Genomic DNA, 19,440 nt, shown 5'->3' on the forward strand with positions numbered 1-19,440 from the left:
GTAATAGACATAATGAAAATGGACAAAGTGGCTATTGGACAAATTGGCCAAAAATGCAATTAGACCAAATGAAAGTAGACAAATTGGTTATTAGACGAACTAGCTATTGGACAAAATGGTAATTGGAAGATGTGGAAAAGGAACAACTGATGGTAGATGAAATGACATACCATTTGATGAGTGGACAAAATGGCAGTAGACGAAATGGCAATAAACCTATTATAGGCCTACGGTAGAATTTAGGTGTTTTACGAGTCAAATTCTGAATGAACTGTATTGGCTGGTAAGACATGCGGCAAGGATCTGTGTCTCTTATCCATTTTTATTTTTCAAATTTCTTTTGTTTGATTTCAGTTTTCAGGGGAAGCCCCCCCCCCCCCCCCCCCCTCCTGTGGAAGCCAGTGGGGCTGGGGCTTAGAATAGTGCACGATAGAAAGGGAAAAACCGGAACTTTAGATATCAAAAGAGAAACAAAGAATTGTAAAAATGGGTGAGCTTTCGAGGGGCATAAGAAAGTCTGAGATTAGAAACATCATTTTTATTTATTTCTTTATTCATTTATTCTGTTTTATTTACCAAGGGTAGCCTCTTCAGTACAAAACTGCTTTACAAGAGAGCACTGCACATCTAAATGTATTTATCAGCATTAATAGTTTATACATAATTTTTAAAATGAGCGCGAAGCTCAGGATAATGTTTGATATTCCAACCAGAAAAATTGGCATTTTAAGCATATAATCCCCTGCCCCATTGGCATCCACAGGAGGGTGGGCCTTTCTGCCTGGAAACTGAAATCAAAAGAAAAGTGTGGAAAATGGATGAAAGACAAAGATCCTCTGCGCATGTCTTACCAGCAAATGCAGCTCATTCAGAATCTAACTCTTAGAGCACCTAAATTCTACCGTAGGCCTACAATATGTGTTTACCATGCTTAGAAAACGCATATTTCTTAAGCTATTTTTAAACAAGTCCCTACTGCTCAAGAGTGACCGAGTCGCTTCCTCACACATATTCGAAAATATTTTGACCTGCTTTTTTTATCGGTTGCTTTGCTCCCTCACATACCCCAACAATTTTATGTCCTCTACATTTCTTCTGCTTGGTCACTTCGCTCCCTCTCACATATTCCCCAAATCTCTTGTCTCTTGCATTTTTCTTCTCTGTCATTTCGCTCTCTCGCATATATTGCAAAATAATTTTCTGCTGTCGCTTCGCTCCCTTGCACATATCCCAAAAATGTTTTGCCCCCCCCCGTATTTTTTTTTCTGCAGACAGCCATGTCCCGTTCATACTCTCTCTCCAATACATTGAAATGATGGGGGGGGGGGCACTTTGGATATGAGAGTTACTGAACAATTGAAAATCAGTGAATTATTTGGCTTTTTTTCTTTTGTTTAGTTAATATTTTCTGTGTGAGTGAAACTTCCGAAGGATTATACCCGTTTCGTTACATAAAACATACAAGTATTTTGAGAAATACCAACAGAAAAAAAAACCCAGATTCTTCCTGACTGTTCAAATCCTTAAAAAAATTATGGTAATCTTCGCTTTCTCAGGCATTGATCACAGGCTCCCCCAACACCCGTCTCTCTTTCTCTATCACCCCCATTCTTAATTCATCTTTTTGTCTCTATCCAACAGCTCATTCATATCTATCGCCTTGTTCTATCCTGTTCTATTCTTCTGTCAGCTTGCTGTCATTCCTACTTTTCACAAACTTTTTTCTCTTCTGACATTCTAAGTCAGAATGAATATACTGTAAGACATCATTTTTGCAACACGTTCAAATTTAATGAATGCACTTTTGTTACATGCCCAGTGGTAAACTTTTTCATTGAGCTATTTTAAATAATCAGAATGCACATAGCGTAAATTATTTGTTGTAAAGTTTTGCGAGTCATGTTTGTCCAAACTTAAGAGCAAGTAATGTACACGGCGGGACTTCTGCTGTGTGGTTTCAGCCTCTTCTCCAAGTTTTTAATAGTCCATTATTGCTGTTATCTTCCACTTTACCCCTCTTGGACTTTCTGATATTGAGTAGGAGTGGTCCTCGAGAAATGAAGGTGCTGAAGACTTTGCAGTATCTGGGAGGTTGTTTGCTGAATCAAAACGTCTTTCTTTCGGGGAATTCCTTGGCTTGGATGAACTCTGTACGAGATGAATGAATTAAAAAAAAGAAACATATAAGAAATATTGAACAAAAACAGATAGAAGAATGAAAAGATAGCTTTAAATTTTTCAATTAAATATTCGATAATACATGAAGAATAATATTTATTTAGGAATCAAACCTTTTCCAGTGACTTGCAACAAAATAAATATTTTTTTTTTAATATTCATGATGATATATTAACCCTATCTAGCCCCGGGGGGGGGGGGCTTAATAAGCTTAATAAGCCCCCCCATCCACATTTTTCACGATAAGTCCACAATGAGAAACGAGGTACCACAATGTTTTTTTTCGTTCAATTCTCGCAGAGCTTTTAGACAAAATTCGAGACGCCCAGATACGCAGTTACGCAACATTTTATGAGTTCATGTTGGACCGAAAATTGCTCAAAAATATTATTTTGTATACATATTTAATCCAATGGAAATTCTATTTTCAGTCATAATTGACAAATGCATCATTATTCTTGCACTAATTGGTTGGAAATAATCAAATCTTGCTTTTTATAATTGGAATAGTGCCACGAAGTGATCCCATTGAAAAAAAACTATAAAATACATAAGGCCCCAAAACAAAGAAATACGTATGGAATTATAGAACCAATAAAATACATAAAAGTAGAAATTTGATTTACCATTTCTTCAGGAGCACATTTGTTTAGAAATCATAGAATTTGGGGAATTATTTAGGGATTTATCTTTAACCCTAAATAGACTGGGCTATTTCGACGCCTAAGAAGACGGGGGGGGGGGGGCTGATTCAGCCCCCCTTATGATCTCGGCCGTTGATCTCGCAATCGCGACGAAAATTGGCACGCGCATTACCCATGGCATTATCTACAATACCATAATATCAAAATCTGCTCAAAAATATTATTTTGTATACATATTTAATCCAATGGAAATTCTATTTTCAGTCATAATTGACAAAGGCATCATTATTCTTGCACTGATTGGTTGAAAATAATAAAATCTTTGCTTTTTATAATTGGAATAGTACCACGAAGTGATCTCATTGAAAAACAAGAGGAACGCCTCTGGCAGTCTCGCCTGCATTACGCAATTTAATATAGCAGCAGTGCTAACTTTGAAAACTACTATAAAATAATCATTCACAAAAACATCATTCATATAATGACATAATACCACGTTCATTGACCATAAATGACATTTGAACGGAGACTTAAGACTGTCAACTACACCCATGTCCACATTTCATTCACTCTATCCATAAACTTTCAAAGTTATGATGGCACTTCAACAATTACCCCAACATGGCCTAAGTTTATTGACCTTAACTGACCTTTGACTTGGTTTTGTGACCTGAAACTCACAGGGGATGTTCAGTGATGCTTGATTACTCTTATATCCCAAGTGTTATGAACTAGATCCATAAACTTTCATAGTTAGGATGGTAATTCAACAAATACCCCCAACACGGCCAAAGTTCATTGACCTTAAATGACCATTCACCATGGTCATGTGACCTGAAACTCGCACAGGATATTCAGTGGTACTTGATTAACCTAATGTCCAAGTTTCATGAACTAAATCCATAAATTTTCAAAGTTATGATAGTAATTCAACAAATACCCCCAACTTGACCAAAGTTCATTGACCCTAAATGACCTTTGACCTTGGTCACGTGACCTGAAACTCGAGCAGGATGTTTACTAATACTTGATTAACCTTATTCCCAAGTTTCATGAACTAGGTCCATATACTTTCTAAGTTATGATGTCATTTCAAAAACTTAACCTTAGGTTAAGATTTGATGTTGACGCCGCCGCCGCCGTCGGAAAAGCGGCGCCTATAGTCTCGCTCTGCTATGCAGGCGAGACAAAAACCAATAAAATACATAAGGCCCCAAAACTAAGAAATACGTATGGAATTATAGAACCAATACATAAGATTAGAAATTTGATTTACCATTTTTTTCAGGAGCACATTTGTTTAGAAATCATAGAATTTGGGGAATTATTTAGAGATTTACCTTTAAAGCAGAGAATTCTATATTTAGGCATAAATTAGCATTATTAATTTATTAAAAATAAATTTAAATTCTGTAAAATCAGCGATACACCCTTAGCTCCATGCTTGCAGATTACATTGATGGTGACGTGTGTATTGGTTTTCGTTGCGATCGACGGAGATCTGAAGAGGGGGACCAAAAAGCCTCCCCCCCCCCCCGGGCTATGCAATCTAAAAGCAGCCCAGGATTATTATGTAGGGTAAACCAAATTTTTAATATATTTGTTCATTTAGTAAGAGTTTACTGTAAATACACAGTAAAGGCCCAGGTCCATGGTTAGCCTCCCAAATAGGATAATTTTCATCTCTATTTGGCTACTGAAAATGGAATATTTAAAGCAATGTTCTATCAAACCAAAGGTAGATAATACAGAGAAAATATTTCTTTAGAACACATGTATGATATAGATCTACTCTACCTTCTGAAGACGAGGCAGGAAATCAAATATGGTTGGGACAGCATCCTGTCTAAGACGTGTCACTTGCCCAGTCCTGTCAAAGCTACCATCTTCAAAATGAGCAAAACGGAGTACAAAGCTCTTGGAAGAATTCAATGAAGCTCGCTTCATATTGACCATCCATACTGTGTTACAGTACCGGTTCAGTCCAACGGCTGAATGGGAATCTGCAGCAAATGTAAACACATGTCATAAAATCAATTACACATAATTAAGAAAATTTGACGTGTCCAAAGGACACAGATGCCCCTACTTAACGCGATCAGAAATCCATTCAATATGATTGAACTTAATATCATACAGAAACCAATATGCATATATATATAATTAACAAATTCAGACCTTTGAACCGACTTGCATATATAATGAGATGTGACCTTTGACCTACGGACTCCGAATTCGAACTTAGCCTGTATTTTGTGGTCATCTACCTACACACCAAATTTTTTTTTAAATCCATTAAATATTTTTCGAGTTATTGCGCGGAAACCCAAGTGGGGGGGGGGGGACGGACAGGGGCAACGCTTAATGCCCCCTCTGGGCTTCGTCTGTGGGGGCATACAAACTCTAGGCCTACATGTACTCAGCAGGGGCCCGTTTCTCAACACTTGGACAAGTTAGTCATATAACTTTATCTACCAAACACAGAGTTAGTTCCAATCTTACCCAAAAGGATTAACTAGAATCCATTGATATCGTATACTATTCATTAGTGGTGGAAAGTACATGAAACGTAGCCTTAGTCACAAAATAGCATAATTTTCAAAAAGTAAAATTATGATAAAACCTAATAATAATAATAATCCGCTTTTATATAGCGCTTAATACATCGAATGAAAAGATAGCTTAAAATTTTTCAATTAAATATTTGATAATACATGAAGAATAATATTTATTTAGGAATCAAACCTTTTCCAGTGACTTGCAACAAAATAAATGTTTTTTTTTTATATTCATGATGATATATTAACCCTATCTAGCCCCTGGGGGGGGGGGGCTTAATAAGCCCCCCTATCCACATTTTTCACGATAAGTCCAAAATGAGAAACGAGGTACCACAATTTTTTTTTTCGTTCAATTCTCGCAGAGCTTTTGAGACCAAATTCGAGACGCCCGGATACGCAGTTACCCAACATTTTATGAGTTTATGTTGGACCAAAAATTGCTAGAAAATATTATTTTGTATACATATTTAATCCAATGGAAATTCTGTTTTCAGTCATAATTGACAAATGCATCATTATTCTTGCACTGATTGGTTGAAAATAATCAAATCTTTGCTTTTTATAATTGGAATAGTACCACGAAGTGATCCCATTGAAAAAAAAAAATAAAATACATAAGGCCCCAAAACTAAGAAATACGTATGGAATTATAAAACCAATAAAATACATAAGATTAGAAATTTGATTTACCATTTTTTTCAGGAGCACATTTGTTTAGAAATCATAGAATTTGGGGAATTATTTAGAGATTTACCTTTAAAGCAGAGAATTCTATATTTAGGCATAAATTAGCATTATTAATTTATTAAAAATAAATTTAAATTCTGTAAAATCAGCGATACACCCTTAGCTCCATGCTTGCAGATTACATTGATTGTGACGTGTGTATTGGTTTTCGTTGCGATCGACGGAGATCTGAAGAGGGGGACCAAAAAGCCTCCCCCCCCCCCCCGGGCTATGCAATCTAAAAGTAGCCCAGGATTATTATGTAGGGTAAACCAAATTTTTTATATATTTGTTCATTTAGTAAGAGTTTACTGTAAATACACAGTAAAGGCCCAGGTCCATGGTTACCCTCCCAAATAGGATAATTTTCATCTCTATTTGGCTACTGAAAATGAAATATTTAAAAAAAAAGGAGGAATTACCTCCTTTTTTGTTGGAAAAGTATTGTAGGATATGATTTTAATTACTGAATATGTTAAAAAATAGCTCAAAGTTATATTCTCATGAAAAGTTGATTTTTTTTCTCGCTCGCTTCGCTCGCTCAGGACTTATATATATATATAAAGCAGCCTTTTGGCACATGTTCTATACTGCGCCCCTCGTTGTTTTTTTGTTTTGTTTTTTACTCTTCACGCTACTGCCGCAAATAATCCTCTTCACAGTGGCGCGTACAGACCACCGTGACAAAAAAGGAATCTAAAGAGAGAAGAATTAAATAAATTTATTATCTGGATATCATGTCAAAATCTATCACAAAATTGGATTTTTGTATTAAAAAGGTTAAAAAAAGACCTGCAGACTCCGAATTCAAAGTTAGCCTGTACTATGGTGTCATGTACCTAAGCACCAACATTTTTTTTAATCAATATATATAAATCGAAATATATTTCGATTTATTGCGCGGAAACCAAGTGGGGGGGGGGGGGCGGGCGAATCAACGGACAGGGGCAACGCTTAATGCCCCCTCCGGACTTTGTCTGCGAGGGCATAATTACCAAGGAGCTGCATTTCTCAAAATAGTCGCCTTATTACACCATTATGCCTATTCATACCATGATATGACCGGGAAATTTTTGGCTCTTGCCCCCCCCCCCCCCCTTGGCCACCGAACCCTGTTACGCCGCTGTAAAAATGCTGTGCATCATCATCATCATCTACCTACACACCAAAATTTTTTAAAAATCTGTTGAATATTTCATAAGATATCTTTAAGGAGCTGTGATCTTTGACATGCATACTCCGAATTCGAACTTAGCCTGTATTGGTATCATCTACCTACACACTCAAATTTGTTTAAATATGTAGAATATTTTATAAGTAATCATGCGGAAACTAAATTGCATATTTAATGAGCCGTGACCTTTGACCTGCCGACTACGAATTCGAACTTATCCTGTATTTTGGTGTCATCTACCTACACACTCAAATTCGTTTAAATATTTAGAATATTTCATAAGTAATCATGCGGAAACTAAATTGCATATTTAATGAGCCGTGACCTTTGACCTGCCGACTCCGAACTTAGCCTGTATTTGGTGTCATCTACCTACACACCATAATTTTTATAAATCTGTTGAATATTTAATAAGTCATCATGCGGAAACCAACTCGGATATTTCATGAGCTGTGACCTTGGACCTGCAGACTCTGAATTCAAAGTTAGCCTGTACTATGGTGTGATGTACCTACACACCAAAATTTTTTTTAATCAATATATATAAATCGAAATATATTTCGATTTATTGCGCGGAAACCAAGTGGGGGGGGGGGGCGGGCGAATCAACGGACAGGGGCAACGCTTAATGCCCCCTCCGGACTTTGTCTGCGGGGGCATAATTACCAAGGAGCTGCATTTCTCAAAATAGTCGCCTTATTACACCATTACGCCTATTCATACCATGATATGACCGGGAAATTTTTGGCTCTTGCCCCCCCCCCCCCCCGGCCACCGAACCCTGTTACGCCGCTGTAAAAATGCTGTGCATCATCATCATCATCTACCTACACACCCAAATTTTTTAAAAATCTGTTGCATATTTCATAAGATATCTTTAAGGAGCTGTGATCTTTGACCTGCATACTCCGAATTCGAACTTAGCCTTTATTGGTATCATCTACCTACACACTCAAATTTGTTTAAATATGTAGAATATTTTAAAAGTAATCATGTGGAAACTAAATTGCATATTTAATGAGCCGTGACCTTTGACCTGCCGACTACGAATTTGAACTTAACCTGTATTTTGGTGTCATCTACCTACACACTCAAATTCGTTTAAATATGTAGATATTTCATAAGTCATCATGTGGAAACCAACTCGGATATTTCATGAGCTGTGACCTTGGACCTGCAGACTCCGAATTCAAAGTTGATTTTCGATTCATTGCGCGGAAACCAAGTGGGGGGGGGCGGGCGAATCAACGGACAGGGGCAACGCTTAATGCCCCCTCCCGACTTTGTCTGCGGGGGCATAATTACCAAGGAGCTGCATTTCTCAAAATAGTCGCCTTATTACACCATTACGCCTATTCATACCATGATATGACCGGGAAATTTTTGGCTCTTGCCCCCCCCCCCCCCCCTGGCCACCGAACCCTGTTACGCCGCTGTAAAAATGCTGTGCATCATCATCATCATCTACCTACACACCAAAATTTTTTAAAAATCTGTTGCATATTTCATAAGATATCTTTAAGGAGCTGTGATCTTTGACCTGCATACTCCGAATTCGAACTTAGCCTGTATTGGTATCATCTACCTACACACTCAAATTTGTTTAAATATGTAGAATATTTTTAAAGTAATCATGTGGAAACTAAATTGCATATTTAATGAGCCGTGACCTTTGACCTGCCGACTACGAATTTGAACTTAACCTGTATTTTGGTGTCATCTACCTACACACTCAAATTCGTTTAAATATGTAGAATATTTCATAAGTCATCATGTGGAAACCAACTCTGATATTTCATGAGCTGTGACCTTGGACCTGCAGACTCCGAATTCAAAGTTAGCCTGTACTATGGTGTCACATACCTACACACCAAAATTTTTTTAATCAATATATATAAATCGAAATATATTTCGATTTATTGCGCGGAAACCAAGTGGGGGGGGGGCGGGCGAATCAACGGACAGGGGCAACGCTTAATGCCCCCTCCGGACTTTGTCTGCGGGGGCATAATTACCGAGGAGCTGCATTTGAAGCGAGCCTGAATCAAGGCTGTGAAATTTATTAGCGCCACCATCTGGCTTCCTTTTATTTGCGTAAAAAGAAGAGACACGCGAAGTCACTTTCTAGTCCAAACTCCAAAGTAATCAAATTTGCTTTTTTTTTAAATATGATATTGATTTAATTAAAAATATACTATTGACTTTTTGTATTATGGCTACTCACCGCTAAGCGCCCCGGTGAGTAGCGAGGAGTTTCGGCAAAAATTAATTCTGTAAAAGTTGGCGGAGTACAGCAAGTCTGCATATGCCGACTTAACCCAAGACAAGACAAGTATTGTAATGAAGCGATGTTTGCCAACTTCACAGAAATCCAGGGCCAAATGCAGTTCGGTGTACGAGGTTAGTACTATAGTCGATCTATACATTTACTGTAGCAACTATATGTAGCAACTAACCTCGAACTAGTAATGAGTGGGGCCAGGGCCAGTACCACAACTATACTAGTACAGCAGGCGATGGTTTGTGTAAGCTCCACTACACTTCACTACTGCTAACCTCCGCTTCACCTATAGGCTATAGTGGAGTGTTTAATGGCTGGCTATACGAACCATCGCCTGATTTTTTTAGGCCTAGTCACTCAAGGGTTCATTACATGCCGCCGCGCACAGAAAAATCAAGCAATAGAAGTTGTGTGTTGTGGACACCAGAAGTGGGATCACAGCACGCGTGACCCACTAGTTAGAAATCCATTGCCAAACGTGGTTAATGGTGCGAGGTTAGTATACTAATACTTACCTCGCAATACGCGTGAGTCACTGAGTGGAGTAGCCTAAACGGTTAAGTTAGAGTTTCATACGGCATGTACGGCCCACTCACACGTATTGCGAGGTTAGTATTAGTATACTAACCTTGCACCACGAACCGCGTTTGGCAGTGGATTTCTAACTAGTGGGTCGCGCGTGCTGGGATCTCACTTCTTGGGTCCACAACACACGACTTCTATGGCTTGATTTTTCTGTGCGCGGCGGCATGTAATGAACCCTTGGGTGTGTACGGCCAGGCATCAATAACTTTTGTTGTCATCCAATTTCAATGAAATTTTCAGCATTTTGCTCGGAATGAATTTTACATTATTTATTAAGATCAAGGCCTAAATATCTTCAACCTGTATAATTCATAACCATTTTACTTTTTAGGTGTGCAGAAAAGACCAACCCCCCCCCCCCCCATGGTCTGCTGACTACAGTACATAAACTTAAATACACGGGACTAGTATTGTTACACAGCTTTTTGCAAATGCAAGTTTGGTAACGACTAACGAATTCCCATTTTTTTTTCAACGTAATTTTGAAGTCGAAAACATAGCTGAACTTACGAATGCAATGTCCGTCCACATCCTACCGATTAGAGCAGTTGTATGCAGCTCATGTAGGCATGAATAACGTGAAATCTAAGCTAATAAGTTCACCAACATGCCAATCTGAGCTGTGAAAAAGTGTGATCGTCCCGGAGCGAAAACAGCTTGAGCAAGGTGCAGCCAATCAGCGACCTTCTTATGTCCCCTTCGAGACAGAGGAGACGAAATGATTTTATGTCAAAAAGACTCAAAACACAAAATCATTTCGTCGACGAAATTTTTTTGTCTTTTGACACAAAATCATTTCGTCGACGAAATTTTTTTGTGTTTTGACACAAAATCATTTCGTCGACGAAATTTTTTTGTGTTTTGACACAAAATCATTTCGTCAACGAAATTTTTTTGTGGTTTTGACACAAAATGATTTCGTCGACGGAATAGATTTTCGCATCGCAACGAAATAAATTTTGTGGACGCAATTACATTTAGTCTCGACGAAAATTGATTTTGTGTGACAAAAAATAATTTCGTATACGAAATAAAACTGCGTCATGACGAAATGATTTTCATATGAACAAAAACACATTTTGTGTACGGAATTGCGTGAATTGGACGGAATTTACCATCGGACATTTGGTGCGCCATTTCGTTTGATAAAAATTCATTTCGTATGGCACGCCAAATAAACTTTGTGGACGCAATTACATTTCGTCTAGACGAAATTGATTTCGTGCATTTCGTCGAGACGAAATTGATTTTGTGTGACAAAAAATAAATTTTGTGTACGAAATAAAAAAGCGTCATGACGAAATGATTTTCGTCTGAATAAAAACACATTTTGTGTACGGAATGCCGTGATTTGGACGGAATTCACTGGCGGACACTTGGCGCCCCATATCCCAGTACTTGTTCATTGCATGTGAGTAATGGAGATCAACCATGCCTGTGCATCGTTGTAATACGATTGTATTCCTAGTTCCCCAAAAGTGTTCACCACTGTATCTCCTTTCCCTGCACTTTACACTATTAGGATATGATGATTTTACCTTAATATCAATTGAGTGGATCCGATAAATGGGTTGTCTAATCTGGCATGTTTGTGTTGTCTAAGCTAATTGATGAAATTACTCTTACGTCTATTTTTTCTAAGGACAGGCAGAAAAATTATTAAAACATTAAATCATTTTCAAAGATTTGTTTTGCAAGCTTTGTAGACCAATTTACAGTACGATTAATGCTGGTATTTATTTGTTATTTTATTTATTTATTTTTTCTAAATATGTAGGCAACGTGATGAATTTGTTAACACATTTACATATTTATAGGAATGGAGTTGGCCGAACTGGCGTATTTTGTAGCACGCTTGAGTGCATCGCACAAGTAAACGAAGATGACGCTGTTGATGTCTTTCACGTGGTGAAGATGCTAAGAAGTGAAAGGATGCATTTCGTACAAACCGAGGTAACATTTACCAGTACTGTCTGTGGGTGTGGGGGCGTGGGGTGTGTGCATATGTGTGTTTCGGGTGGAGTGAGGGTGTGTACGTGCGTCTGTGTGAGAACGCCTGTGTTTAGGAAAGTGTGAAATCGCAAAGGCCTACATGTGTAAGTACATGTATATAGTCTTGTGCGCACCGAGTGCATTTTTGTATGTGAGTGGGTGTGTGACTATGGCTGGATTTTTGTATTGTTTATGAGGGTTAGCGTTATTCATGCGCATGTATTTTTTATTCTATTTCTTGTAATGCAGGAAGAATATTCGTTCATCTACGAGCTGATCAAAGAATATCTTCGAGAACATGAGTACGAGGAACCGCTCCCCGAGGTCTCGCCGAACGATCACACTTACACGTATGCTGAATCCCCTCTGGCCCCAGGTTCCGGTGAGAGCGAGCATGTATACGCACAATTGCAAGAAGGTGCCCCCGATAAAGGAGTGTATACCCCACTGAAGATAGAAAAATAATCCTTTTGGGACAAAGACTCTTTAATGATGTTTTTGGGTTATGTTATAATGTAGGTGTTCTAAAATTCATTTTTTTTTAATTCATTTTTTCAAAGGCAGTAAGTCGCCTCTTGATGGAGATTGTATCCATTCTATACCCAGTTACCTGTTTTTTGAAAGAAATATATTGTTTTATCTTAGGAGTATTTGTGAGAAAGGAATCGTTGCTGCACGGGAAAGGGGTGGCAGAAAGAGAGCCTCTACACCCCCAAAAAAATTCCAAACATGCACACAAGCATAAAGTGTGCGCGTCAATTATTACATGTCAACCAGGTAAATATTATATTTATTACAAGATTGGCCGCTTCGCGCCCTCGCTTTCTTATCCTAAAAGATACTACGCATTTTAACCTCAATCCCAAGGGAATTTTCTCATTGGCCTTAAAAAAATCGTTTTAATAATTATCAAACTTCCTTTAATCATATGCATTTTTCTCTCATGTAAAAGCGGATATATCTTTGTTGTTTATATTTAACTTATACTCATACGAGAAACATGTTTGTGTCATGTATAATAGAATGTTATTTTTATCTGTTGCGTTTCAAACAAAAAAACAAACAAAATACCTTATTGTGTAATGTCAATATGTTGAGTACATTTCATCGATTTATTTTTATTTTTTTGTCGAAATCAGAATATTTTATGACAGGCAAACACTAAGCCGATGATTTGGTTTTCACGGGGCTCACGAATGTTTGCAAAGGACTCGAATTAAAAAAAAGAAAAATTGCAAAGTCCATCAGTCATTATGTGTAGCAAAAGTATCGCTTATTATTTTCACCTGAGATGGGGTGCCTTTTCTTTACGCTTTATATTTTGCAAAAGTACCTCAAAATCATTGTAACCGGTTAAACGTTCTCAAATCGTATATGTGATGCTCGCGTTCTTCGCAAAATCGTGGTGTCTCCCTTGTTGACTCAGTGTGGAGCGTTGTGTCCCAGTGGATCAGTCTCGGGAATCTGAAACAGAGGGTCGTCGGTTCGAATCCCAGCCGTGGCGTAAATTCCTTTGGCAAGAAATTTATTCACATCGTGGTGCACTCGACCCAGGTGACGTTAATGGGTACCCGGTGGAATTTATTCCTTGAACGCTATTAATATGGCGGCTCAGCTACAGCCGTGGTAATAATATGATACCAAGTATCAAAGCGCAGTTGAGTATATGCACATAGTAACTGCGCTATATAAATTGATATACAATTATTATAATATTGTTTTAATTCACACTTTCATTTTCATTCTGTTACCTATTCGCACTTTTACATATTGAAATTACCATTTGACTTTATTGTATCGATTCTGTTCCAAGCCTTTCCGGGGAGTTTCATGAGGCATCTAGTCAGTGATGTTAACCGACTAATTAGTTCTGAGCCAATCAGATACAAGGATATCAGTAGCTTATGACAGTTAGCACTAAAATAATTCCTTCATGGAAATGCTCCCCATATTTAGTTTGAAGGCATTTGAAGATTAAAGAAAAACGTTGACATTTCCATTATAAGACGAACTTAGACGAAACTTTCGTTAATCTTTTTAATGTTGATGTTAGCCTATTTCTGTAATCAAATACCCATCCCTGCCACTTACTTTCTTTTGCTTTCTGTTCCAAGCCTTTCTGGGGAGTTTCATTTTCATATTTCCATTATAAAACGAACTTAGACGATACTTTCGCTAATATTTTTAATGTCTGTAATCAAATGCCCATCCCTGCCACTTTCTTTCTTTTGTTGAATATAGTTTTAACACAATTGTAATGCCACACCAATATTCTCGATTTGTTCATATATACAAAATATTTAAACGATTCAAGAATCTTATCTCTTTTATGAACAACATTTATCCTAAGCTTCTGTTTTTACTCGTTGTTATTTTTTGGACACTTGTATGTGTCAAATTTCGGGGGGGGGGGGGCGGTCGGCGTACATTAGACTATATTAGCTCAAATTTGTTTTTATCATTGTTATAATATGTAATAGACTTTGGCATTTCTACGAAAAACGATATCAGTATCGATGTCTACACCACTTGATAATAACAAAAAACTTCAACTTGCTGCCATGGCCGCTGTACGTGTGTGAATAAATCACCTGGGACCCGTTTCATAAAGGACTTGCAACTGTTGTAACTTTGCCTTTTTGGAAACTACTATGGAAACCTTGATTATGATTGGCTGCTGAGCCCTGTTACCATGGTAGTTGCCATTATGGCAAAATTACAACAGTTACAAGTCCTTTTTTAAACGACCCCTGCTATGTATACGTTACTTTACAACAAGTGTCCAAGCCTCTTCTGTTATGTTGCCTACACTATACTGATACATGGTGGCAGCGGTAACAATTTGGAAGTCTAAGAGATGACGCACAGTGGGCCAGGAGAGAGCAAAAGTGCGCCAAAACTGGTTTTTGGTCATGAAACAAATTTTGTTTTTTTCATGTTCTAAGCAAAGATAAGAACCTGTAGAATGCCTCCGTACAATATTTCTCCATTAAATTGAATATTAGTTGCCCATTTTTATTCAATGTTACCGGAAAATGACTCTTTACGGCTACCGCATGTGTAAATGACACGTTTTAGATATTTCACTGTTTTGACAAAACGGATTGCTTAATTTATTTCTAATTCACGGTGCTCTTTGATGAATAATTGTTTTAAGTGATCAAAGATTTTTAAGATAAAATGATAATCCCTTCAGAGGCAATTTTGGACGAAACCATTTGACAATGGGGGTGTTTTAGCATTTTTTTCATGAGCATTTCTTTTACAAATTGCTGCCGATTGCTGCGCTGTAAATACCATGGCGGTCTTTGTTATAGTTCATGCTTTACACTGATACCAAATTTAGCTGCATATACGTGCATTTTCAGGAGATATAACCAATTTTTCAACCCCATGTTCGCCGTATTTATCAAAAAAATCGGTCCAAGTTACTGTCCCATTATATGCGCGTGCATGCCGAACGTTGCGGGCGACATTAAACATCAAACTCCCCGTCGCGTTCTGGGAGAGAGAGAGAGAGAGAGGGGGGGGGGGGGGGTGTCTAGCTGGCTCAAGTGTTTTGCTCTTGTGACTGGTGTCTACCTTTAAAATATTTTCGTTAAACATACGTAAAGGCAAGCTTTCATTTCCAATTCCACTAACTATATAATAATACATGTAACGCAACTTCATTTTGATGCCAAACTCAACTGTTCCATCCCGTGTTCCATATCTGATATGCTGTCATACTGAGAAGATTAATTCTTAAGGTAAGATTCCCGGGTAAGATTATATATTTGGTTTGTTGTTCATAAACCAAGTAGAGGCTACTGTATATCGCTATAACACACATGACTAGGGATGTGATAGGTCTCTCGCAGTTTTCTGACAAAATATGAAAATGTGTATAGGACACAGATGGGATATACGTGGGCTCTATTACATGTATAAATTGCATTATCATTATTAGTATTTATCCCCCAAAAGGGTTTGTAACTTCACATACACGTATGAATTCGTTTATCTCTTGGCTCATTCTAAATTTGCTATAATTGTTGGTATCGATCAAGAAGGAAGTGTATATTATTATTTCAATGATTGTTTGGTTTATGATTCTCATTGACTTTATATGTATTCCACATGCTAATGGTAACAGGTGACATTGTGATTAGGAGCAAGTTTTTAAGAGTACAACAATCACAGCCTCTTCCCCTTGATGTTCGAAGTATGCTAAAAAGATCTTCTTACCAAAGACACAATAGTTGTTGAGATAGTAGAGAGAGACTCTGATTCGGAATAACTTTGTATACGCCGTTGTTGGTAGGCCTTGTAGGGCCTTGTACTGATTAACCTGCAGAGGACCCGGCCTCTAATCACTGGAATCATTATTTTAAAGATTTCACTGTCCACTTCTGGTATCAATCCATTTTAATTCATGTAGGTGTGGTTAATCATTGTACACAGGGAATTAAAATACTCCTTTTCATTTTTTTTTTACAATTTCACTTTGAATTTTACAATTCCGGATTCATGGTAGGACGCCCTCTTTAAGCGATACTCGGGTCACCAATTGAATTATTTGTACCCCGAGCACAGACTTTTCTGGTTTGGTTGCCTGTTTGTGTGTTTGCTGTTTGCTGATATGCTTAATTATTGCTGAAATTTATCTAAAACTAGTTTCTGAAAATTTGAAACTTATTGTAGAATTAGAAACATGTAATTTCTGCTCGAATGTTAACAGCCAATCAGAAAACAGTATTTTAACGACGTCATCAATATCTGAAAATACTTTTATTGAATTCTACGGGTGAAATTACCCCTATCTACCAAATTTAATCATACAAATGTGTGAATAATGGGTTTTGGCGCACTTTGGGTTCATTCTGGCCCACTGTGTGACGGCGGGAAGACATCAACCAGTGTTGCACTGTAAAAAATATTGGGTAAATTTTTTACCACCACGATGGTAATTATGTATCCAACCAATTTTGGGCAGTATTTTTACCCAATGCGGGAAGCATATTGTCGAGTAAGGTTAAGAAATAAGCAGCAATTACTTTAGAATGGGCAAAATTTTCATCACACTGGGTAAATAAAAATGCCCAAAAGAAATGCCCAATGTTGGTTGGATACATAATTACCCTCATGGAGCACTTTTACCCAATATGTTTTAGAGTGTAAGAAGTATTTGCATGAAATGTTAACTTCTGCATGCCTCACTAACGGTGGTTTTCACAATTACTCGTGCGATCGTTTGCGATCACTTGGTCGCAATATACATGTTTGTTGCACAGAATCACAACGGTTGTAATGTGTCGCACCACCATTGTGAAAGGGGCTTAACTCACACAGTCTGGTAAAGCCGAATATAAATGGAATGTCGTATGCATAACATGAACCGCCAATCGTCGTTGTGTGCGGAGAGCGATCGTAACAAATAGCCTGAATAAGATTTGTTTTACTGTGTTCAAAAAGAGATGTGCATCAGAAGATCAACATACACTAAAAGTCGATAAATCCTAAATGACTTCAATTTCAAAAGTGTGGAAAATGGATGAGTATTTTCTTTATATTAATTGTAAAATCTGGTGTGTGAGAAGTGAGTGGGAGTGAGCAGCATTTTCGCTTCATGAAACAATTACATTCACATAGGGGTGTGACTGCGTTACAGGTATCCTCACCAGACACCAGTTGACCTGTGACTGTACATAAGGAGCGTCACACGTGGATAAATATAACATAAATACATGTATCTCCATCATAATACCTCTTAACGTGCAAAGCGAGTTAATGAGAGGTTATCTCAGGTCAGACTAGCTGGACAACAACATATCCCGCCAGCGGTACGTAACAGGTGTTTAACAAGTAAGGGGCCTGGTCAGGCGAATTCCTTTGCCGTGGCGGAGATATGTTGTGAGGCCAAATATGGTATTTGTTCGAACATCACGAGGAGGTGTGGCCAAAAAATGTTGCGTTGCGAATTTTGTATTTTCGGACATCGCAAGGAGGCGTGGCTAAAAAAATGCTACGTCGCGTTAGCTGGCGTGGTAATTTCGGGAGGGGGCGAAATCCAAATTCTAATAAGTTAGCATTCTTCTTCGTGGAGTCGATCGAAGAGCATCTTTCATCTCAATTCACCTGTTTTGTGCAACATACTTCCTGTATTTGTTCCTGTATTAAAAATGTCTTCTAACGGACTCTGTGTCATTGACATATAGACGCTTTCCCTGTTTTGTGAACTTTTTGGTTATCGTTTTAACCCATTCATATAGATTTTAAAGAACGCTTCGCAGTTGAAAATTTATTTTCTTTATCTGGAAACATATCTGCATATTTGTGTTATCCGTTTGTTGGAATTTTCAGTTGTTAGGAGTCACAGTTTGCCCTCAAGACTTTTCAATTTCATCACCACCCCTGCATTATTCCATCATGCCTAAGGTCAAGCCAAGCAAAAGTCAAATCAGAGGAAATCTACTCGTCGTTCGGTCCGGGATGCCGCCAGCCAGCCTTCTCCTGTCGACCTCGAGACAGACGTCGGCCAAGTTTTTGGTTCTACTCAAAGCCCATCTGCTGGAAGTTCGGCGTCGGCGACCAACGGTGAGTTCGGGGCAATGGGGGGTTCCTGGCCTCTTGTGACTTCTCCACAAGATCCGGTCATTCCCCAAATTCAATCTCAAGCCCCCCCCCCCCTTCTGTCTATCCTACCCCTGTGATTGAGGAGCCTAATACTAATAGTAATACAACAGCCCTCGACCCTCCCTTTCCTATGCAGCCAGATATGCTTAGCTGCGTGTGTGATGTTTTGGGCGGGGAGGTGCCTTCTAGTGTTAAGGAGAAGATTTGGAAGGGTGAGTTTGTAGAGTTAGGAGGATTGCTAAAGAGGGAAAGCTTAAGTGAGGAAAATTCCCAGTTGCAGGCCTTCAGCTTTTGTGCCACCGGGTCGGCTTTAATGCTTCGCCCCCAAAGCAAGGCTCCAGTGATCGCTAGCATAGAGCAATGGACCTCGGCTTTCCTTATTTTTGCGTCCATATACTTAGAGCGACACTGTATGCGTGCGCGCGAGCTCCTCAAGTATATGGATATCGTTCGCTCTATAGTGCGTTTTGGGGGGTTCAATTGGCGTGCCTATGACACTCAATTTCGGTTACGTCAGGCCCGACACCCACATCGTTCCTGGGCTGTCATAGACACCAAGCTATGGCTTACAGTAGCCTCGACGCCCGGCCGAGCAGCGTTTTCGTCTTTCGGGGGTAACCAGCCCTTTCGGCCATACGACCGGTCGTTTCGACGGGGTAGTGTCCCATTCACAGGATATTTTAA

The 19,440-nt window shown here is 38.5% G+C and overlaps 2 long non-coding RNA genes across 2 annotated transcripts; one reads left to right on the top strand and one right to left on the bottom strand.

Moving 5' to 3' along the window:
- Nucleotides 1–1,769: 1,769 nt before the first annotated feature.
- On the bottom strand, nucleotides 1,770–10,887 carry LOC135157621 (uncharacterized). Its single transcript, XR_010296615.1, has 3 exons — nucleotides 10,660–10,887; nucleotides 4,620–4,825; nucleotides 1,770–2,148 (listed from the first exon to the last, which is right to left on the bottom strand). It is a non-coding gene; the product is annotated as an uncharacterized LOC135157621 (long non-coding RNA).
- Nucleotides 10,162–14,911, top strand: LOC135157622 (uncharacterized). Its single transcript, XR_010296616.1, has 3 exons — nucleotides 10,162–11,560; nucleotides 11,967–12,102; nucleotides 12,391–14,911. It is a non-coding gene; the product is annotated as an uncharacterized LOC135157622 (long non-coding RNA).
- The last annotated feature ends 4,529 nt before the right edge of the window (nucleotides 14,912–19,440 follow it).

The sequence above is a fragment of the Lytechinus pictus genome, chromosome 19 (assembly GCF_037042905.1).
Source record: "Lytechinus pictus isolate F3 Inbred chromosome 19, Lp3.0, whole genome shotgun sequence".
Taxonomy (NCBI): domain Eukaryota; kingdom Metazoa; phylum Echinodermata; class Echinoidea; order Temnopleuroida; family Toxopneustidae; genus Lytechinus; species Lytechinus pictus.